The sequence below is a fragment of the Rhinolophus hipposideros genome (assembly GCF_964194185.1).
Source record: "Rhinolophus hipposideros genome assembly, chromosome: 25".
Classification (NCBI taxonomy): Eukaryota; Metazoa; Chordata; class Mammalia; order Chiroptera; family Rhinolophidae; genus Rhinolophus; species Rhinolophus hipposideros.
The window spans coordinates 17,857,560-17,881,570 of record NC_138071.1 but is presented as its reverse complement, the minus strand read 5'-3'; the positions used below and the strand labels follow the sequence as shown (position 1 = coordinate 17,881,570).

At 38.9% G+C, this 24,011-nt stretch overlaps 1 protein-coding gene across 8 annotated transcripts in view; it reads right to left on the bottom strand.

Moving 5' to 3' along the window:
• CALD1 (caldesmon 1) overlaps positions 1-24,011 on the bottom strand; it is a 197,924-nt gene that overhangs the window by 155,435 nt on the left and 18,478 nt on the right. For 7 of the 8 annotated variants that reach the window (XR_013992594.1, XM_081038595.1, XM_081038599.1 and 4 more), the window contains exon 1: positions 19,360-19,714. The exons of the other annotated variant lie outside the window; for it this stretch is intronic. The gene's annotated coding sequence lies outside the window, so the exon portion shown is untranslated. Of the gene's footprint in view, positions 1-19,359; positions 19,715-24,011 lie in introns of those variants that run through there. 8 annotated transcript variants of the gene reach the window in all.

The following is a 24,011-nucleotide window of genomic DNA, read 5'->3' as shown; positions in this document are numbered from 1 at the left end:
AGCCAAAATTGGGACACAAAAAAACATGTCCCAAATGCAAGAACAGAACAAAGCTCCAGAAAAAGAGCTAAACAAAATGGAGACAAGCAATCTACCAGATGCAGAGTTCCAAACACTGATTATAAGGATTCTCAATGATCTCAGGAGAACTTCAACAGAGAGGTAGGAAACATAAAAACAGAGATAGAAAACATAAAAAGTAACCAGTCAGAAATAAAGAATACAATAACTAAAATAGAGGATATACATTAGAGAGAATCAACAGTAGAAGCAGAGGATCAAATAGGTGATTTAGAAGATAAGGTAGCAGAAAACACCCATTCAGAAGAGCAAAAAGAAAAAAAGAATCCAAAAAATGAGGATAGTTCAAGGGGCCTCTGGGACAACATAAAGCGTATCAACATTCATAGGGGTAATCAGGAGACAAGAGCAAGGAACTGAAATCTATTTGAAGAAATAATGGCAGAAAACTTCCCTAACTTGGTGAAAGAAATAGACATAAAAGCTCAGAATGAACAGAATCCTAAATAAGAAGAACCCAAAGAGGCCCATATCAAGACGCCTCATAATTAAAATGCCAAAGCTTAAAAACAAAGAGAATTGTAAAAGCCACAAGAGAAAAGCAGTTAGTTACCTATAAGGGAGCTCCCATAAGACTGTCAGTTGATTTCTCAACAGAAACTTCATAGGCCAAAAGGAAGCAGCACAAAATAGTCAAAGTGATGAAAGCAAGTACCTACAACCAAGATTACTCTACCCAGCAAAGCTATCATTTAGAATCAAAGAACAGATAAAGAGCTTTTCCCAGAGAAGAAAAAGGTAAAGGAGTTCATCACTACCAAACCAGTATTACAAGTAATGTTAAAGGGACTTCTACAAGAAGAAGGAAAAAAAAGATCAAAAATACGAATAATAAAATGGCAATAACTACATATCTATCAACAATTACTTTCAATTTAAATGGATTAAATGCTCCAATCAAAAGACATAGGTTGGCTGAATGGATAAGAAAACAAGACCCTTCCATATGCTGCCTACAAGAAAACCACTTCAGATGGAAAGACACACACAGACTGAAAGTAAAGGGATGGAAAAGATATTTCAAGAAAATGGAAACAAACAAAAAATCTGGAGTAGCAATACTTATACCAGACAAAATAAACTTTAAAACACAGCCTATGACAAGAGACAAAGAAGAATCCAGTAATCCCACTTTTGGGTATTTATCTGAAGAAATTCAAAACGCTACTTTGAAGGGACATATGCATCTGTATGTTCACTGCAACAACATTTACAATAGTCAAGATGTGGAGGCAACATGGGTGTCCATCAATGGATGAACGGATAAAGAAGAGGTGGTACATATATACAATGGAATATTACTCAGCCATAAAAAAGAATGCAATCTTACCCTCTGCAACAACATGGATGGCCCTAGAGAGTATTGTGCTGAGTGGAGTAAGTCAGATAGAAAGACAAATGCCATATGATTTTGTTTATATTTGGAATCTAAAGAACAAGATAAACGAACAAAGAAAACAGAAATAAGCTCATAAACACAGAGAATATTTTGAGGGTTGTCAGACGAGAAGGGGGTGTTGGGGTGATGGGTGAAAAGAGGGAAGGGATTAAAAAGTACAAATTGGTAGTTACAAAATAGTCAAGGGGATATAAAGTATAGCATAAGAAATATAGTCAATAATATTGTAATAACTATGTATGGTGTCAGATGGGTACTAGATTTATCGGGGTGATCGCCTTGTAAGTTAAATAAATGTCTAATCACTATGTTGTACACCTGAAACGAATATAACATCGCATGTCAACTGTAATTGAAAAATTAAAAAATATATTTTAAAAAGTAAAATAAAATGTAATCATCATATACTATGTGGTCAGTTATGTATGAGCAACATTCATACAGTTATAATAATATTGGAAAGATGAGGAAGATGGTGTCTATTTCTGCAGTTTCTCTTCTGTCTCACAGATCTATTTGTCTATTCTTACACTGCTTTAAACTATCCTGAGCACATGGCTTTATTAATGTTAGATGTAACTTTGTACTACTGGAGATAAAAATTTAGTACTTTTACACTGTAGGTTACATTGTCAAATAATATGTTTAATATGTCTTGTACAATAAATTCACTACATAGGATCTAAAAATTATGGAAACCCAGTGAAAATAGTATATTTATTGTACTTCTTAAAGATTAATAATTGAACCCATTCCTTTAAATTTAGAAATTTACTTGAATTATTGTCTGAAGCTTGAAGAAAAATATAATGAGCAAATTACTTGAAAATGTAATTAACTTATTGTTTAAAATGAAGTTTATCCTGTTTTCAGACTTTTCAGACATGCATATATATCATTAATAATAACAAATATAATGGATTTATCTCATACACCAAGTGAAAGAAATCTCTCTGACTACAGTTAGAAATTTATGTGCATGCTATTTACGAGACATACACTTTAAATAATTACATATTGAAAAATTAAAGGTTTAAAAGTTATGCTATAGTAAATAACAATAGAAATAAAGATATTGTAGCAATATTACTAACAGACAAAATAGAATTGAAGGTGAATTAATGATGAAAGGAATTCTCCATCAGGAAAATTAAAAAATCATGAACGTATATATATATCAAACAACATAGTCTTGAAATGTATGACTAATTATAACAACAATGATGACTAATTTTACAAGGACAATGGACAGATTCACAATCTTTGTGGGAGACATTGACAGAGCTTTCTTGGAAATTTAATACATTAAGAAACTCTTTAAAAATTAGTAAGACTATAAAAGATTTGAACAGTGCAGTTAAACTAAATCAAAAAAGCCTTAAGCAAATGAGAAGTATTAAATACAAGCATTCATTTTTGTTTCATTATATAATCTAGCATAAAGGCACCCAGCTTTTTTTAAAAATCAAAACATTTGTGTTACTCTTTTGACACAAAGTTGATGAACATTTTTATTCTTACTATTAAGAATTTTTAAAAACTTTTTTTGTGTGTATCATTGTCAGAATGCTCTGCAATTTACCAAATCTTTTTCTATATACCTCTGAATTGAGGCCTGACTTTCTATACCATTTAAAGGAGATATTTGCCTCTTGTTTAATAAATTCTACCCTTTTTCATTTTTTCTTTTGTGTTCTATTTTTTCTCCCTTCAATCTTCTAATCTTTTTCATCTTCTTGGCCCTTTACTATCAGATGCTGAGAGACTTTATAAATATTTATGAACTGTTCCTTGCCTTTCTTGATGAAGGAAAATACATAAACACCATTTCCATCTATTCGCCAGCTATTCCCTCTATGTGCAAACTGGAAAAACTTTGCCCGATCATGGGTGATGGTATTTGCTATCAAATCTTTTATAAATACTAAATGGTGCATTTTTTCACGTTGTGACTCAAGTGAAGCAGGTTTTCTTTATATACCAGAGGCCAATCCAAATGACACATGTTTGCTTTATCAACCTCTGTAAAAATCTAGTGGTAATTTATATTGATTACATAATAAGAAACTCCATCCCTGGTACAACATGTTCTTTCAGCTGCAGAGCCACACCTGTAGAAATTCTAACTCACATCTGGTTCCATAAATCTGTTCTTTCTGATCCTCTGGAGAGATGCTTTTATGTAAACTATATAGCTACATGTGGAATAGGAAAGACCAAAGCAGATGGCTAAACCTAGTAACCATTTGCACCCCAAGCCTTGAGCTCTTACTTTCTTCCTTGACTTTGATGTCTTCTTATTTGAGAGTCAATTCAATCATTCCTTTTATAAAAGGTGTCTCTTACCAGCTTTATTTGTACTTAGATAACCAACTCAAAGTGCTCATACCATTGCTTTTAGGAGGTTTTAAGGACTACCTCTGAGGCAAGAATATTAGTTTCACACATTGATAAGTAGAGTCCTCCAATTAATTTTGTTGAGATGAAGATACCAAGGAAGACAGCTACATTTCCTCATCATTATCCATTTTCATCTTTATTGATTCCGTTCATGCAAGTGTTATATTGTATCTCTACATGAAATCAACTTAAAAAACAAACCGTTATAGATCGAGGAACTCGTTACCTTGAAGGCAACTCATTTGTAATTACTATTTGAACTAAATTTAGTTTTCTTCCCCCTCTTTAAAGTGATTTTTCAGTAAAAGCACAACATTAAGGAAGTAACTTTGATAGAAAGGACAATAACAAGCCTTAGGAGGGAAAGTTATGAAGCCGTAACTCCAACCAGGTTAGAGCTAGGAGAGACCATATCTAGCCAACCCCTTCATTAGAACAATCGACATCCCAGAAGGTTGACTCACCTGCCTGACATCATCAAGTGGCTCAAAGGCAGAAACTGAATTAAATGGATTTTTTCCTGCTATTATCTGCTGCTAACTCATACTTCAAAAAACATTTGGAAGCTCAGTATAGGGAAGGCTGTTATTGAGATGATTTCTACAAAGCAAGCCCCTATGTAATTTATATTTTAGTAATAGGTAATTTTCATTGATTGTGGTGTCTATAAACTGGCCGAAACCCAGAGATTTCAAGCTTTGGGGGAACATGGATCAGGTCTTCTTTTTTACCTTCATTAATGTCAAAGGTCTTACAAGTGACTGGTATGATGCAACTTAAGGGCAGGGTTTCAGCAGTTCAACAGCCAGGGAAATGCAGTCGAATGCTTCTGCCTTCACCTGTAGAATGGGAGTGGAAGGTGCTGTTGGATATTACCCTGAGTTTGGGATGACCAGTCTCACACAGCAGCCATTGGGATCCAGTACCTGGCATTAGGTGGAGCAGGCTAAAGAATCTGCTAACAATCTCGAGAGAAATGAAGCAGAAACCAGAGAAGGCCTAGGGTATTGCAGGTGGAAAATCCTTGGGAGATTGCTGGTCTGGTGAGCATATGTTCGAGTAAAGACTTTGTTTATGCAATTTTCACTCATGTATTAGAGTTCCATTATTTCCATAAAGTACGTATTACATTTTTACCACCTAAAACATGATTCTGTTTTAAGGGGCTTAAAAAAAAAAAGGACAGTCGGCAAAATCTAAGGCTATCTCAATAAAGTATGGAGCTTCGTTAATAATAATTTATTGATATTGTTTCATTAGTTGCCACAAATGTGCATAGTAATGTCAACAACAGGAAATTGCGTGTGGGTATAGAGAATCGTCCAATAGTCTTGCAACTCTTCTGTAAACCTGAAAACTATTCTAAAATAAAATTTTATTTTAAAAATAATAAAAATAAACAATTTGACCCATCCTCACGATTGCCCATGCAAGCTTGACTCCAAGCATACTTGCTAGGCTCAAACATGCTTTTCTTCTAGTCTCCCTCTAAGTTTTTAGTATATTCAGCTATAGATATTATAATCATAGACATTACAAAGCATAGCACTTTCACATACGTGATCTCATTATTAGAGAGAAATGTAAATGCCAATGAAAGACAATTTTAGGGACTCTGACGGCAACAAGATTCTAAGATCTATGTGTTTTGGTTTTAGATAAAGCTTAAAAATAACTTTTCTGACTACATTACAGAAAAAGTTGATGTTGGGTGTTAATCTGCCTTAACCATCCTTTTTCAGCAACTTGGGGTTTCAGATCATCTCCAAACAAGATAATTTTCAATTAGGTAAGGATGGAAAGAAATATGCTTGCCCCAGAAGCCTAATTTGAAAAAAAAAAGGAAAGAAGGAAAGGCTGAAAGGAGTCAAGGCAGCCCTAGAAGGAGTTAGCTGAAACTGTCATGCATGGGATAATTTCTGGAAACCTGAAATTCTAAACTTTGAATCTAAAGAGTTCCCTTTATGAATATATGACTTACGTCTTCCAAAAAAACCAACCAGCAAGTCTTCATATTTGGAAGGAAAAATAAAAGAAAACCATGTCCTCAAGATACCTACCCACCAAAAGTGCCTTTTTAATAAAGATCTCATCACTCCCTACCTGGGTGTTACAGAAAAGGGAAAAAGCTACTGTCGGTTAATAATTAGGAAGCTTGAGGCACAGGGAGTCTGGTCAAAGTCACACAGGTTACCAGCTGTGGATAGGAGGCAGGAACTGGGGCCATTTTCTATTAGACCACCACCTGGAATCTGAGGTCCCCACAAAATAGAAGAGTCAAGATACCAAAAACTTACACCTTATTGCAAATATTCTCAGGAAAAAGAATTAGCAACTAGAAACTACTTCCAGTGGAAAGAATAATTGCTTTATTTTATCAATATATCTAAGAACAGAAATATAAAAAGACGTGAAAGTTTTAAAAATTCTCAAACTTCTACACTTCTCATTTCCTATTTACTCAAACAGCTGGGTCAGCAGTTCCAAGCTGGCTGATATAATCACTCTATCCAGTTTTGGGGTAATAGAGAATCCCTTGGTAGATATTTCCATTCTATAATTGCCAAAACTATATACCTACCCTGCAGAATGTGGTTGAAGTGTTTTGATTTTTACTTTGTTATCATCAATCTTTTTAAAGAGGTGTATCTAAGCAAATGAGACATAAAGCTATCATGGCTACAGCAACAGCAATAGAACATTTCTAACTGTATAAGTCTCAATGGTAGAAGAAACCAAAATTAGAAAAAGAAGGAGGGGGAATAGAAGAGGGAGAAGGAAGGGATAGAAGGAAGAAAGAAAGTGCGGGAAGGAAGGAAGGAAGAGAAGCAAGGAGGGAGGGAGGAGAGAATTTTAATAGAACCCTATTTCCTTCCATAAAGTATCATCTTTCACTGCCCTCGTCATTAACTTTTAGGGTATTGAAAAAAGGAGAAAGAAAATTATGGTTAAAATCCTAAAATAAATAAATAAATAAAGGGAAAGGATGAGAACAGCTTTTTCCAGCTGACACAGTGCTATTCCGTCAAGTATTTCAGACATCTACAGATTGGTTTCCAGTAATTTGCAATAGGAAAAAGTCTGCCTTTCTCATGTCACAGTGGAGAAGGAGCTTCAGGCCTTCCTCACATGACCCTAATTGATTATCGCAGTGATTTTTCAAAATGAACCATAAATTGCAGATGATTGAACCGTAAAAAGAACTACACTGGAAGTTGTTTATTTTATATTTTTGCCTCAAAGGTTATTTCTACTTATGTTAAACTTACAGCAGCCATTGCTAGGCTTTTAGTGTGTATTACTTTAGAGGGTAAAATAATCCAGATTACTGAAGTCATAACGAAGGCAGCGTGCAGCTAGCTTTACCTACCAGTTTCTTTTTATTTTTCAGGCCGTATATATTTTCAGCTCTAAGTGTATACATGAACACACATCGGGAACATGTTCTGGAAGACCCCAGACACATACAGAGCACATGTCTGCGTGATAGTTCTAGGCATGGTTGCTTACATGGTGTAGAGATTGTTCTAGTCTCTGGAAGAGGTGCTGAAGTGGCAGACAGTCTTATAAGGGCTCATCTGAGACCCAAAGCAATTCACAATTGTTGATAGTACTGGTATTTGTGTGTGTGTGTGTGTGTGTGTGTGTGTGCGCGCGCGCGCGCGCGCGTGTTCATCTCTGTCTCAGAAATGCAGGGAATCTGTCCTGCACATATCATGGCAGACAAATGTGACCTCCCTGAGATACAGTCAAGACTGTTCCAAAACAAAGGAACGGAAGGGGGAAGATGGGCTCACCTGGTGAGAAAGGACCCAGAGTAGAGCAGAGAAAAGAAAAGTGAGGAGGGGATAAGAGAAAATAAAAACACACATGACAAACATACATAAAAGTTCCTGGAGTGAAAATTTAAAAAAATCAGAATGTAAAAGTTATTTATTTATTTATTTATTTATTTATTTATTTATTTATTTATCCAATAAGGAAACAGAGGGAGTGGTTGCTAGGTGAAATAAGATCAACAGAGGGCAGAAAACAATCCTAGTTTGCCCAGGCCAGTTCCCGTGTAGAATTGTTATTTTAGGGACATTATTACTAGCTCCCTTTTCCCTCTCAACAGTGTCCCTATTTGGATAATAACGATACAGTCACCCTCTCTTACAGCCCCGCTGGCCTAGGACAGAGAGTAGCCATCAGCGGGACTGTAGCTGGGAAATGGGCACCAAGCAGAGCTTTTAGGAAGGGGTAAAGGGAAACAGTGGCTAAAGAAAAACGGGGCAAAAAAAAAGACAGGTATAATGTGTGGCAATTTGTAACCAAACGTGCCAAACATGGATAAAGTTAGGAGAGCTGAGAAGAAAAGTGTACAAAAATGTAAGGATGGATGGAGAAGAGATTGAAGGAAACAGACAAGAGACAAATGATTCAGAGCACGAGAATGTGTAGGCTTCTCATATTTTTCCCTGTATTTTGGAGATGAGTGGTGATAATTGGTATGTATGAAAATGACTGGAAACGTCCATCTTTGCTTTCCATCCTGCACAGGCACACACAGTCCCATCCATTGCTGCCTTCCTGCCGGCTGCTCCAAAGCTGCTCACCTCCTCCTAGCACGCTGCCTCTCAGACTTGCAAACTGCCTTGGCCAAGCCCCCTCCCCCACTTCTGATGGCCGCATACCAGACTGTCTGCCATCGTGGTTTCACAGGCTTCCACAGATAGGCCACAGTATGTGAAACTGTGCTTCAGTGCGTCATTTCAGAGACCTCTTTTGACTTTTTACTGGATCAGAATTTTGAATTGCGAAAGGCAGAAAGTAAATGTCAGGGGTAAGTTCAAAAGGCCAAGCGATTGCTAGCTAAGCATTCCTCAGACCCAGAGGGAAGATGGAACACCACCAGAACAGGGTCTTTGGCACTTCAGAGTTTCAGAAAATATGGCATATGGATTTCTACTACCATTTTAAATTGGGGCATCTCATGGGTTGAATTGTGTCTCCCTCAAAATTCTCATGTTGAAGTCCTAACCCTCAGTAGCTCAGAATATGACCTTATTTTGAATACTTCAGAATTTCAAGATAGGGTCTTTACAGAGGTAATCAAGTTAAAATAAAGTCATTAGGATGGTTCCTAACCTCATATGACTGGTGTCTTTATAAGAGGAGGAAATTAGGATACAGACACATACAGGGAGAAGGCTATATGACCATGGAGATGGCCATCTACACGCCAAGGAGAGAGGTCTGGAACAGATCCCTCCCTCAAAGCGCTCAGAAGACACCAACTCTGCTGCCACCTTGATATTGGATGGCTAGCTTCCAGAACCATGAGACGATAGGTTTCTATTGTTAAAGCCACCCCATTTGTGGTCCTTTGTTCCAGCAGCCAGATGCAGTCTGCTCAAAGATGGCAGTTAGGAGAAATTGACCAGACCATTTATAGTTTTTTCCATTTCCCTGAGAAGACTACGTAATACTTCTTCAAGTTATCTGAGAGAGTAGGTAAGATTGTATTGGCTGGTCTTGAATAAATAATTTCAACTGTCTCAGTTTCTTCCTCCTCCATGAAGTTGGTTATGGGGTGAATGTTCTGAAATTCCACTGTGACTGATTTTTAAAAAAGAGAGTGATCACATGAATACTCTGTGTTTGGGGCAGGAAGGTCAAACTTAAATATGAAGTGTTATTGATAAATATTATATGTGAGAAGAGCTGGCCAGCTGAGTAAACTGCCATTGCACAGAAAGCTATAGTCCTCAATTACCACCCAATCCTCACAGAACCAACTCTGTCTGGGCCTTTGTAATATCTAAGTTTGACATAACTGAACACCCAAACAGTGTAATGTATTTGGACAAAGAGCAATCCTTCAGTACCTAATTCCAGAATATCTGCCCTTGAGTGGGAGAAAAGGTGGAACCTGCTTGTTAAACTATCTCTGCTACCAGGGGGAAAAAAAACACAAAAGTATTTCTGCAGGCTTCTTCTTTTCTTTTCTTTTTTTTAACTGCTATAGACCTAGAGTCTCATCTTGTCTAACTCTCACTTGAATAATCTCTTGAGTCAGTAGTGAAAGAAATGGTGTTTAGCCCTGCTTCCTTATATGGCAGAGAATGACAGTGAGCTCGTCTATTTGAACTGCAGCGTGGCTCTCTGACAAATTATAATGATTGGTTATGGAAACCTCCTGCTCTGGTTTCCATTGCTTTCCCGAGGAAAGACACAGAACAGACAGCACTAGGGAAATGGAAAGGGTTGAAATCAGGGAGTGGTATTTGCCGGTTGGTCAAGTTATTTAATTTATTTTACTGTCCTGAGGTAGTTATTTTCAACTAGAACCGTGCCTGTCACATAGCAGTGTGCCCTCCAGGCAGCTGAATGTGCTAGCTTATCTTCTCAACCATCTCTAACCTACAAGGGTTCAGGACAACTATCAATCCATTTCTATGCGTTCTTCCTCCCAAGTTCAGTACTTTCTCTCCAGATAAGTTTCCATCTTCTCCTTTCTCCCTCTCTCATTCAGGTCTAAACCACTAAAAACCTGCATAACAACCCAGCCTCAGGTAAAATCAAACCCTTTAGCCACACTAGATAAAGGTTATTTAGAATGGTAAAAGCAGCAGGGATCCACTGAAACGCGCAGGGGAGAAAACTGTGGTTGAGGATGGATGATGGAGGTTGCCTGTTCCTGCAGAGCAGGGCTGTCCAAGCCCCACAGACAGACAGACCTAGTGAGAGCGCTTATGCTGACCTGAAATATGGTTTCCTGCAACTGGTATCCATTGGTCCCCCTCTTACCTCCTAGAGAACCTGACATGAAAGAAGTTAGCTCCTTTCACTCCATCAACATGAAGGCCATGGAGTAGGCAACTTGGGAGGCTGTGTGGCTCAGGGCATTGGGACAAAATGGCGTCCCGTGCGGACACATAGCCTCCACAGGAAGTCACGGCTGATAGCTGATGGTTTTTAACTTAGTGCCTATTATGTACAAAGCAGGTTAGTGATATTACTTATAACAACTACAAAATGAAGGAATAGTCATAATACCCTTTTTATAGGTGAAGAAACAGGCTCGAAGATGGTAAATTTGAGATTCAAACTCAAGTCTTCCTAATTCCAAAGTGTGTTCTCCAAGAGGTCACACTCCAGGGCTACACACAAAACAGGGGTCTCCATCAATTGAAGTAAGCAATTACCAACAGGTAAGAGCGTGGTGACTGAGCGTGTGGACTGTGAAGCCAGATTATCCAGGTTCGAAGCCGGGCTTTGCTGCTTACTAGCTGTGTGACCCCAGATGTGCCTCTTAACCTAACTGCAGTTCCATTTCTTTGTCTGTGTATTTGGTTGTTACGAAGATTATTTATTTGATTTTTATCTAATTTGTACCAGGTCACTCAATGCAGAAATGCTTTCAGCTCTACAATCCTTAGTGAACACAATTTATGTACTTGGTGCTCTGAATGTGGCAAATTCTTCTGTTTAATACAGAAGGTGTAACTCCTGACCACTGAGTAAACGAAGACCCTAAAGATGGACTTTCTGTTCTGCAAAAGCAAATTTCCAGACCCCCTTCCATGTCTCTCGTCTCTTAGGGCTGACATGTTTCTGAAAGGGCTGCCCAGGGAAACATCTAAGCCAGAGATGTAGGGTGACGATGGAGGAAATTTCTCCCCTATTCCTGCTGAGGTTTTATACACTCCTCACCACAAAGTGGAGAACAAAGAAAAACATCTTCTGTTTTTCCTGGTAAGTTAAATATCTAAAGCAACCAATCTTCAAAACATCTGAAGGACAGAAATACTCAAAGAGAAAATCTGTCCTCATTCACCCTTCCCCCAAAGCCTAAATTTCACTTAGTAATGGTGCCTGGAACAGGAAGTGGAAATACCATGAGAAATTTTATTCTTGCCACATTTCCAATGCTTTATAAAAGCAAACACTGGAAATCTCATCAGAAAGCTTGACCTTACAGGGTTGATAGCTTTGTGCCCAAACCAAAGGAGTATGGGAAGCTGGAGGCATTTTCAGATAAGTCTCTCCCTGCTGCGGAGACTCTTTGGTCAAATTGACTCTTTGGAATATACAGCTGTAATTTTTAGAAAGAAATTATTCAAAACTAAATGACCAGGTTTCTGAGGAATAAGTAGCTGCATAGATCTACTATAAATTATGTTAGGCATAGATGTACAGACTGTTTCTGAGTCAAGGTGTGTTAGTAGAACCACCGAGGAATTTTCAAACACTACAGATGCTGGACCGCATTCTCGACTTACTGAATCAGAATCTCCAGGGATGGGTCTCAGGCATGTATGTTTTCCAAAAAGCCCTAGAGTTGATTCCAGTTTAGACACTGGTTAAAATTTACTGGATTACAGGCAAATCGAGCTGCACCGAATAATCGCAATCTGTGAAGTGCTAAGATGGAGTCCCTGTTTTGCCATCAGAGAAGCAATCCAGTGCACTGAAAAGCTTAACAACCTGGGATTTAGGAGTTGTGTGTTCTGGAACCACCTTTGCCACCAATTAACTGGGTCACCTTGGTCAAGTCACTTGGTTTGTTCTTTCATTCAACAGATACTTACTGGGCTTCTGTGATGTGCCAGACGATGGGTATACAAGTATATTAATGAAAAATAAATAAACGTTTCCTGCCTTTATGTATCTTACTGACATCATCAAATAAACCTGTCAATATATAAATATATCTATAATTCTGCTTGCTGTGGCGAGGCTTTAGTTTCTCATCTGGAAAATGAAAAGTAGGTCACTGGCTCATTTTTTTTTAAAGAATTTCTTCTTAGGATCCCAAATTTCTTGCCCCAACCTTTCCATATGCCATATAATTTTATGTTTTAGGTCCACTGACTGAGAAAACACAATACCAAAAGCTACTATGAATTCAATAACTATTTAAAATAAACGAATATTTTATCGTCATAATGCATCTATACATAATGAGAAAAATAGTAGCACATATTGTGTAAGTTGTATTATTTACTCAGTTTGTCAAAAATATTTGCTGCATATATGGGTTTACCACTTGCAACAACTTTGTAGGAATCCAAGGTGCAGAGGTTAGGAACCTATGGACTGCATGACATAAAATACATGGTACTTGAGTAGCAATGGCCCATTTCTTCCTCAATAGACATCACTATCAGTGACAGTATTTTTTGGCCCTGGTGACCTTGGACTTAGCCTCAGAATCCCTCTCAACACAGTGTTCCAGATGGTCACTACCAATTGTTTGGAGCTGGGAAACAAATGAAAAATTATTTGCACTTCCTGGGCTAAATGATTCCTAAAGCCTTGACCATCTTTAAACACACACACACACACACACACACACACACACACACACACACACACACACACTATGAACCTATGTGTATTCAGTTCTGCTATCTTGAGAAACACAAATGCCTTCTTCCCTCTCCACATAAAAGTACTCTGAATATCTGACGACATCCATGTGGCCCCTACATTTTCTTTCCTTTGGGATAAACAGTTCCAGATCCCGTATCTGTTCCTCATATTCTGTTCTCCTGGCCCCCTCTGGCCTTTGACCCTCAGCCCTGGGTACACATTTGTCAAGGCTTCTCTGAAGATTGAGCCCAGAACAGGCCATGTTCTCTTTTCACTCCCTTTCACAGACAACGAAACAGGTGTTTAGTGAATGAAAGATTACACTGCGAACAATGAGGAGAAATGAAACTTCCGCTGATTAAGAGACCAGTTTTGAGGCAGTAAGCGTATGAAGTACTGTGATTTACACTGAGATGCAGTAATTTTTATTTATTAAAATTATTAAATCATTATTTATTGAATTTTAAAGATTGCCTTAGTTTGGAGGGAGGGGACGTATCACACCTATGACTCATACAAAGCTTCTTGCCAACAAAAACACTAGAGTGTTTTTCTTTAGAATCTTTTTAAAATGGATAATTCTTATCTTTTCCATTATCAGTGGTGCAAGCTTCCAGGCTAACTTCCCTCAAGATTTGTTCATCGGGTCATGCCAAAGTGATCATCAAGTACTATATGACCCTGACATTGAATGTTTACCTCTCTAGGAATTCAGTCACATAAAAATTCAAATGATACTCATTGACAGCTGTTGGACATCTTACCTCATTTGCCTTCCAAGCCTAACTCTCTTCTAACTAAAATTGCCCACCAGGCTGCCCCCGACCCCCACCCCGCCAGGGGTGACTACTGCTGCCAGACCCACTGGTAATTCATCCACAGGCATGCCAATAAACTTTGATGTCCCCTCCTGCTAAGAAATTTGCCAAAGACAATAGTTATTAGCTGAACCAATAAGCTCTCTTCTTTCAGAATCCGACTAAGAAGCACAGAAGGAATTTTCCCGTCTATAGAACAACAGAAAGAAGCAGCCACATGTGCTACAGCTGAGTTACTTTAATGGAAGCACGTAGACATCTGCTGAGAACCTTTGACCCACCTCAAATCCAACCCCATTCTCTTTGGACCCTGCTTCTAGCTTGGCTTCTGTTCTTGCATTGCCCTGGGATTCCATCCCTTTATTATTCCACATGCATCTTGTAACTCTGTCCCTTTACTCAAGCTACTGAAGCTTATTACCATAAGGGTCTCTTTATTCCAAGCACGGTGCCAAGTGCTCTCACTTATGTCACTGTACCTGTCCATACCCTGTCTTGCTACGCAAATTCTTGGTTTCTATCCCTTTGCCTGACTTCCGCTTTTTGCTGTTTCTTTTACTCCAGCATTAGCCCACTGTTATACTTTATATCCATTTGGCTTGGACCCTCCAGATGCCAATGTAACTAACGTCCTTAAAGCTTCTGGCCTTTGGACCCCATGGGCACTTGGCCCCAGTCCCGCCCTTCTTTTGCACACAGGTGAAATCTGCCTCGTTTCCAGCTTGAGACAAGCGAGAAGGGAACGTTACATGTGGGTATAAAAGGAACTAATTATATATTCCTATTTAATATGTCCCTCTCCAAGTGAGATGATTTCCTGAAAGTCAAGTGCTTTCATCCGCATATTCACAGAATGCCAAAAGCCTCAGGAAATGGTTAAAAAGCAATTTATCTTCAAGTTATCCATCATTGATATATTATATATATATATTTTAAAGAAAAGCCATGTACTAAAATAAGTACTTACTAGGAACACCCAATTCACTTAAAATATGCAAAAGCAAATTATTTTTCTTCAGCTGTTCCCTCCCTGCTGCTTCCTTTTATGAAGCTCTTGGTGCTCTCTTAGCATGCACGGAACAGTAGCCATTCCCGACTTCTCCAGACCCTACAAGCTCTCCAGAGAATTGTTTCTCTAGAGATGATCTCCTTTTTAATGACATGGAGGCCATTTGAGGTCATTTCTGTTTATGTATCTGTATTTACACTACTCTTTCTTCCTTCCAAAGATTCAGGGCAACAAGAAAGAACACCCCACTCATGTTCTGATCCATCCACCCTTGTCTCTAGTGGGAATAAAGACTTTACCTCACTCCCATCCCAACCTCCCCCAGCTCCAGGGTTTCTCACTGGTCAATCACAAAGAGTTGGCTCACAAAGGACCTTCAGGATTTAGAGTTTTTACAGATTCTCAAAGGTATCCCTAACAACAACAACACAGGAAAGTACAACTGACAGGGCCAACCCCATCACCTCTTCCTCACAGCCCTTGGGCACCCTTTTCGTACTGCCACCTTCTCACAATGCTCACTCACCACCAGCCGATTGTGAGTTTGGGGGTGAGAATTAGAAGGGCTCTCGACCATAAAACTTACTCTAACATCTACTCTGTCTAGTCTAACTTTTCTCCCTCTGCCTAAAAAGGTGAAGAGGCGGTCCCCTATCTTGAATACATGTGGGCTTGACCCTTCCTCTGTTCTCTGGGACTCATCCCAGAGCTAGACCACTGCAAACGGTCCTCACAGGATCAGGAAAGCCTCGTGTTTGTCCTGGGAATGGAGGAGCTAGGGGAGCCAGTAGAGGTGGAGAAACGGGGGTCGGGGAGTTAAGGATGCCATCAGTAGTCAGCTACAGGAGAGCCAGCTGGGGATATTAAAGACTGAAGGAAACAGAGGTGAGAGGCCAGAGCCATGGTGCGGTCTGGTCTCAATACCAACAGGAACCACCGCCAGGTGCTGCTGATTACCTCACCCTCCCACCAAGGCCCAGCCTTGACATGCTGGGATTAGTTCCATGCTTTTGGCTGGAGGCAGAGAAGCTGCCTCATTTGCTAAGGCCTTTCTGTTGTCAGCACCTTGTCATCAGTCTTCTACTCAACTGGATCTTCAGATTTCCTGGTTCCTGGATATGGCCTTACACCACTGACAACCCACCTTATTCTGCCTCCTGACACCTGTGTCTTTTTGTCTCTGATAATCAAAGCCAAAATGTAGACAACATTGGGGTGGACCAGTATTCCCTGGGCTCTGGGTTCTAGAAAGAACGAGGATCCAGAAGGTACCACTCAAGGTTTCTCAAATACGAGGAAGGAGCAGATAATTAGGAACGCGAGGTAAGAAGTGGAGATAAGACCAGCCATGCTGAGCATAACATCCAGGGGACTCAAATTGCTCACAATTTGGAGTAGATAGCCTACAGAGAAGAGGGGGCCTCGTTTCGTCTGGGCAGCTTAACCACTCTGGGAGGTAGAAGCATAAGAATGTCCATTCTACAGATGAGGTCAGGCAATGGCTTCCTCAAAGGTCGGGCTATTTAAATAGGGAACCAGTACTGAGACTAGGCTCTCACAGCGGTGCTCATAAGGTAAGCCTGAGCTCCAAGTATCCCTTTAAATTATCCAGCTACTCAGAACCTGTGGGCATCTCTCCAGTAACAAACTCGGATTGGCCTGACAGATAAAGGACTTCCAGTAAGGAGCTACTGGTTCTATTTTCAGGCTCTGCGAGAATTTACCCAGAAAACTCTTTTTTAAAGTCTGAAAATTCTTTGGCAGTATCTTCCTAACCTCCTCCTTAAGTGCTACCATGCTATTTGCATACCACTTTGTCAGCGTTTTCCCCTGTCCCCCCCACCATGGCCTCACCCCACCACATTTCTCAGACATGTGACAGATCGCAGGCAGATGGGGACGGAGCTAATTCCTTTTCATGTCCATCTCTAAGTCACTTTTTTGTCTTGCTGAGGAAAGACTAGTAAACATGCTACCGTGAAAATGACAAATGGAGACAGCACAAGTGTTTTTAAGGAAAGGCCTACTGTGGTGCCTTTTACTTATCAGAATACAGAATACGTAGGTTTGATTCCTGAACTTTCCATGGCTGGACACAGACCAACCTATTCCACCTGCCCCAGAGCAAGAGATCCTCAGGCCAGTCATAGGAGTCAATTAGAATTGTTCTTTACTGTCAGGGCAAGCTTATATGTATCTCATTTAAATCCTTTAAGCTGCCATTTGAACCTGGTTCTCCTTCTCTTTAATGCAAGAATTGCACATTTATTTAAAGCAATATTTTGATCTGAATTATTTAACTAGCACATTCTATTGGCTTTGAACAATGAGAACGACCTGGCATATTACGTATGGATCAATCCATTATACATTCCTGGTGTGTGCACCACTGTATTTCTCTTTATTGAATGGATTTAATAATACAAACGTTCTTGGGCTGTGGTTTCATTGTGCTCCATTTACCTCCCTATTTGGGGAGATGTCTTCCAGCTAATACTCAACAGGAGGAAAGTGACAAAGAGCTGCCTAAAGTTCAACAAAAAGTAAAATATCAAATCCCCTCACTCCATTACTACATGGAGCAGAATACTTAAAGCATTATTTCGAAAAATGTGTCTTTCTGGTTGTTGGGGGATGGGGAGCACATGAGGAGAGGAGACACTGGTGGGAGCAAAGTTGGAACTTTCAGGGATTTGGAAATGTTGGTTTCAAAGTGGAATTTGTCCTCAAATCCCAAGATTATAGATTTCCTTCCAAACTGCATTCCCTACATGGTTTAGAGAACAGTTGAAAAAAAATTTGCTCTCCATATTTTGATTGACATGAAAAACCCTGTGAAAATAGTGTGGAACTTGATCTCTTCAAGGGAAGGACAATAATCAAACTATAGCTCTTGCCTGCAGCCTTTCTCTCACACTTACTCAGAACTGTTCCAGGAAAAGAAATTCACAGGGAATTCTGTTATCATATATCACTTCTAGAAGGAGAGAGAGGCATTCTCAAGAAAATTACCCCCAAACTTCTAAATACAAAGAGAAAAGAAGACTTAATGAATTTCAACACAAAACCACCACACTTCATAAAATCAAATTGAGCCAGTCATTTGGAGTTGGAAACACTGAATATCCAGATTTATTTGAAAAATTCTCAGCTTTGCCCTTCTTACCACATACCACCTCGTTTTCACTTACGTTCTAGTCCTACATGTCTGGTTTTGCCAAACACAGTAGAGAGATTTTACTATTTCAGTTTACAAGTCCATCTGCATAGCCCTGTTAACAGAAGGGATCTAAGAACACCTCGTACTTTGTTCTCATCTACTTTTTTTGACCATGTATTGCCACAGCATTCAAATTCCCCCACCCTTTACGATCAGCTCTTTCGAAAAGGAATTCCAGGCTACTACCCACTAGCCGCCTTGTAGTACTGTTGAAGATGCCCAAATATGTCTGACTATCTTCGAATGAAAACCTGTTTCCCCATTTCTGGAACACACTTGCAACCTACAACTTTGCAAATAATCTAGTCACACGCAGGCACACTCTCCAACAGAAAACAACATTTTCTCCAGAATCGTTTGGTGGGATGTTGAAAGTGATTTTTAAAAACACACCCACCAGTACATGCCTTTTCTCATTATTCGGTTTTATAGGAAACAGATCACGGTAGGTGTCTTCTGTCTTAGCAAATATCAGATCTGTTACATTAACCCAACTGCTGCTCAATGCCAGCACTCTTTTCACCTCCGAACTTCTTTCCTGGCAGCTCTAAAAGTCCGGTCTTAAATACTGGTAGCAGAATAAAATGTAAATGCCTTGGGTAAAAATCATCACTTTTTGGCTTCTTATCAACCTAAAAAGTTGTTGTTGTTGTTAAAAGCAAAACCTCTTTAAATCCCTGAGAAAAAAAAGATGCAGGAGAGACTGCTGCTGTGAGCAGATTGATACAACACCCCTGCTGACACCGGCCTACCGTGATCAGGTATAACCCCCTTCGTGTTCTTAAACAAAAGGCTCTTCTCATCACAGTCGCCGGTGGCCCCTGACTATACGTCTCTATATGATGCCTCCTCTGGTCCCAACTCTAAAAACAAAACTTGAAATCTCATCCTGTTTGTCTTCCGGGAACATCTGCAGGGCAGCGAAGCCCAGTCTGGCCCTGAGAATTTGCATGGTTTATTGGCTTTTACCGTCTTGCATCTCCAGCAACCTTGGCCAGGAATGTTGACGGAAACCCAGAGAAAGTCCCCAGCCTCTCTGAAAGAGATGAAAAGAAAGCCCTCTGTGCCTTACCTCGTAGGCTGAAACTTCTTCCTGGGACTAAGTCGGAAAGGAAGGACCGATTTCTTTAAGCAGGAGCACAGCAAGAGGGCAGGCAGGCAGGCAGCCTAATACACACTGCTCTATTCAATAAAACTCCAGACCGCCCTTCCTTAGCCCCTCCCAGAAGTCCGTGCTAAGTGAACACATATCCCCTGTGTTTACAGTCAGCCGTTGGTGGTATGCATTGTCCTGTAGGTTTTTCTAATAGGCAGCCGATGACGACACCTCAGCCGAGGTGGATGCAGTCTCCCTGTGGAGATGCCTGTCATTCCCCAGGCATGCTCAGGAAATCACTCATCAGAAAAACCAAGACCTAAAAAGCTCTGAAACTGCGCGCAGGCTGCCAAAACCAGCCTGCTCCATGCCCTTTTTTGGTTATCCTGAGCAGGGCCTCTGGAAGTGAATCCATTGTCAGGAACAATCATAAGAAATGTTAATCTTGGAGAAAGAGGCTGTCTTGTAGAACGCAAAGGGAACTTGAAAAAGAAAGCACAGTCTACGAAACTAAAAGTTAACAGTCTATAGTTTATTGGGTGGGGGTGGGTGGGGAAGGCTTTTTAATTGAGAGAACCTTAAGAGCGGATTTCTTTTCAAAGTGGTTGTAAATACAAAATGAAATGAAATTGTTATGTAATTTTAAAGCCTGAAATGGCCAGGACCCAGAACTGGTGTGCAGACTAATTTCTAACCTGAAAGAGGCACAGCCTCCCAAATATGTCTACACGTGTTATAAAAACAACAGACCAAAAAAATCTTAGGTCTTTTTTACCAGAATAAGTGTAGCACCAGAAACTCGGCTAGGTAGGGTCCAGCAGGCTTGGCTATCCTTATTGGTTTTTCACATCACCTCCCTCTCCCCTTCCCCTTTATTTCCTCAGATTTGGCAATGACGAGATATTGCTAGAAAGTGTACATAGAGAGGACACGAAGAGACCAGCACCTGCTTTGGGGCTGCTGTAGACAAATGCATATGCCCACAGAGATATTCTAGTGACTTGTTGGAAGTACTCTGACCAACTCTTCATTGGCAGGATGCGTGTTATGAGACTCAGAGTCAGGAGATTCTGAATTAGAATGAAGTTAATTGGCTCACGTGAGCATACAATCTGTGGTCTTGTACTTTTCAATATACAATTTACTCAATCACTACTCAATTCAACAACAACCAAAATTGTGAGCTCTTATTGGTCAGGCCTGGAGCTAGGTGCTTGATTTCTGCCTCATTATTGCTATGTGTTTGGAGACTATTTAATCACTGACCAAGACGATTCAAAGGTTTTACTTGGCTAATTACAAGTCCAGAAGCTTGGTCTTCAAAACTCTGAGGTTTTACTGTATCAGCCTTTCCCTGTTTATGAAGAGCTGACGTAGAAATGAGATGTACTTAGGAAAGTCCCTGCCCTCTGTGCCTCATTCAGAAGAAGGAGAAGTGATTGGTCCACATGAGAGGCATTCTTCTTCAGTCCTCCAGCATGAACACATTCCCCAGAGGCAGCTTTCTCTTGGGAAGGCTACCCTGTCCCCTCTCTCCAGCTGCTACTGCGGCACAGCCTAAAAAAGCTACAGCAAAGGCTGCCAGGCAGAGGAATTGGTGAGCTGCAGGCATCCCAAGTTAGAACTTTCCCAGAGAAACAGGATAAATAATGGCTGTTGGGACTAGTACAGTCAATGCCACATTTCAAGTACACTGTGGCTCAACCAGGCTTTTGTGGAGTACCACCCTCTAGCAACTTGTTCCTATGGGAAAATGTCTTCCAATCCCAAATAAATGATTTGGACATGAACTTTGAGAACACAGATTTGCTGCTGGGGAGGTCCCATACCTGGACAGATCGTACAGATAGAATATATACTTTGTAGTCTGGTAAACTGCAGAGCTTGAAGACATAGTTGGGCAGACATCAGTGAGCTCTGAAAACAACTCGGTTAGTGACACCTGGGTGAAGATACGACCTGTGTCCAGAGATGTTTGGGACCCCGTGTTCGTAACTCAGTGAGACCTGTTTTAATGTGCTATTTTCCATAGCCACTGCTGATTACATCCTAAGCAGCGTTCTCCCCACTTGTATGAATAATGCCCTTTGGTTGAATAGCGTCAGGGTGTAATTTGCAATCTATGACTAAAATGAATACCAGCTTCCCAGAGGAAAGAAAAGTTGTGCTACAAATGGGGAAAATATTATCAGCAGGAAACATGGAAAGGACATGCATTTTATATGGTTTTTAGAAGATAAATGGCTAAATATTTGGGGGTTATGTCTTTAGAAATGAGAAGTATGTTTCCCTAGATAAATTCTAAATACTTCATATACAGGCTACAGTGGATGAGCAACCATTCAGCCTATTTTGTGTATTTGAACATAGACTTATTGTGGAGGAACTATATAGATGGAAGAAAAGTATAGCAAATTTCATGTAATACACACCATAATATAAAAACATCATTTTTTTAAATTGTGTTTCTATGTTTCTTAATTAAGCAGAAATAAAAAAAAAAGAAAAGACAGGGATTAAAAAGAAAAAAGATAAATATTGCCAATTTCGGCCATGGGAAACTATACTTTCATAGTACTTACTTTTTCCAGAAGTCATTTGTAAACAACACTAAAAATACACACGACTTATATAGGAAGTTTCTGTTGAAAATATTTCCCATTTGTATCATCCCAGATAAAGCACCACTTCTCTGGCATAGGCTATATCTACCTGATCAACCATAACAAATCTAAAGAGACATTTGGAAACATCTGGATGGCTCGTTGTATTTTTTCCGTTCCAACTGAGTATTTGTAATCATGTAGATCAGTAGTGAGCAATTATATTTTGCTTGTGTGACAATTTGGGAAAAGTAAAGGCAGGCCATATTTTTTATTCAAAATTAAAATCACTTCATTTAGTTCCATGAAAAATATACATTCTTCCAGCTTAAAATACTTTGTTTAATAGACTAGGTATTTTGAACATTTTAAAAGACAGTAGAACATCCCCATATCCCCCTACACACAGCTTCTTTTACTCAAAAGAAGTATTTCCAGAAATTTGAGTTTCTGAAATAACAAAATCAATCTGGGAGAATGTTGATACCAAAACGGGACAACAAAGATAGTACAAAAAAATAAAATGAATAAATACATAAAGGAGAATTAGACTAAGTGTACTCAAGAACTTAGATGAAAATTAGCATATTGAATCCAACAGTGTGGAAAAAAAAAAAAAGAGATAAGGCCAGTGCAGAGAAGGTCAAAATCTGGAAGCCTATTGATATATTACATGATATTAATATTTAAAAGTAAAAATATAAGTAGAAAAAAGAAAAGACAAAGATCACTTTGATAGATAAAGAATAATACTTGGTAAAATTAGTAATCACTTGTAGAAAAAAACAGCTCTTAAAAATTAGCACTCAAATATATGGTGATGGAAGGAGAACTGACTCTGGGTGGTGAACACACAATGGGATTTATAGACGATGTAATACAGAATTGTACACCTGAAATCTATGTAAATTTACTAACAATTGTCACCCCAATAAATTTAATTAAAAAAAATTACAGTAAAAAAAAATTAGCACTGTAAAATAATATTGAATGTCAACTGTAATTAAAAAAAAAAAATCCTACCGATAAAATCTTTGTGAACATAACGAGAGACATTTAACAGAAATCTACAGCAAAAAATCATGCTTAATGATGAACTGCTAAAAGTATTGCCATTATAATCAATGAAAAGACAATTATAAAAATGGGATGGAGCTTCTTGCCAAGACAGAGAAAAAGAAAACTAGAAATAGGAGCTATTGGAACTAGGTAGAAAACCAAATGTCTATATTTGCTACAAAGTGATTATGTGTGTAGAAAATACAAGAGAAGAACAAATATATGAGAACTGATAGAGTTCAGCAAGATTACTGGAATCAAGTTCAGGATACAAAAATCCAAAGTTCCTAGAACCAGTCATCTCTAATTATAAAATGTAATGGAAAAATACACTATTCATATTAATAACAAAGGTCTGTATAACCTGAAAATAAATGTAATGAAATATGTGCAAGAAAATTATAAAACTAGATTTAAGGACATAGAAGGGCTGCATACATGGTAAAAATATCGCTTTTCTGAATGGCAAACCTCAAAATTATAAAGATGTAAATTCTCCTCAAGTTAATTATGCATTTATTATTCCAACTAAAATCCCTAAATGATATATTTTGTAGAACTTGACAAAACAATCTCAAAATTCATATGGAAAAATAGAGATCTAAAAATAAGTACTGAGATTTTTATAGAGCAATTCTAATTACGATAAGTATTATTGGCCCAGGCCTAGACAAATAGATCTATAAAATAAAGTAGAAAGCCTAGAAACATTCCCACACATATGTGGAAACTTCTACAATAACAGCAGAAGCATTACAGATCAGGGAGTTATAATTGATTATGCAGAAACAATAAAATTAGACTGAAAATTGCCATCCCACACTAAAAGAAATAGGTGACGTGAAAAACAAAACTTGAAAACGATTAGGAAAAGTTGTAGGGGAATATTTTTATGACAGGATAAAGAAGGATTCTTAAATCATAGAAAAACAGAACTTACAAATGAAAAGGCTGAAAATTTTCAGA